This window comes from Boleophthalmus pectinirostris, unplaced genomic scaffold (assembly GCF_026225935.1).
Source record: "Boleophthalmus pectinirostris isolate CB_2022bp ecotype Guang Dong unplaced genomic scaffold, ASM2622593v1 HiC_scaffold_23, whole genome shotgun sequence".
Taxonomy (NCBI): Eukaryota; Metazoa; Chordata; class Actinopteri; order Gobiiformes; family Gobiidae; genus Boleophthalmus; species Boleophthalmus pectinirostris.
In genome coordinates, this window is record NW_026571207.1 from 467,538 (window position 1) to 468,185 (window position 648).

The window sequence follows — 648 nt, forward strand, 5'->3', positions numbered from 1 at the left end:
ACTCACACACACTCACACACACACACACACACACACACACTTGACTGTTTCACACATAATAAAACAAATTTGAAAGAAAAAAAAAAAATAATAATAATAATAATAATAAACTTTGTTGTTGTTGTGTTGTTAGCCATGTTTCACATGTCTCAACAGGGGGGATGGTAGGACAGGTTCATAAATATTATACAACTTATGGATTCAATAATTACTCAAAAAAACTTTTGTAGAGCATGTTTAATTTGTGCTAAACATAATTCACAAGGAAATTTGAGACCAAAAAGAGGACAATTTCCACAGGCCCAATATCCATTTGAAATAATCCATATGGATTATATTGAGCTCAATCAAAGTGAAGGAAAGAAATATTGTTTAGTAATAATTGATGCATTTTCCAAATGGATAGAATTATTTCCCACTAGAAATCCCGACGCTCTGACTGTGGCTAAAGCACTGTGTAAAGACATTATACCAAGATTTGGTTTACCAGAGAAAGTCTATACTGATAATGGAACTCATTTTGTAAAGAGTTTGATATCTCATATAGGTAAACTATTCCACATTGATTTGAAAAATCACTGCGCATACCATCCTCAGAGCACTGGGCTAGTAGAAAGAATGAATGGTACAATAAAAAACAGACTGAAA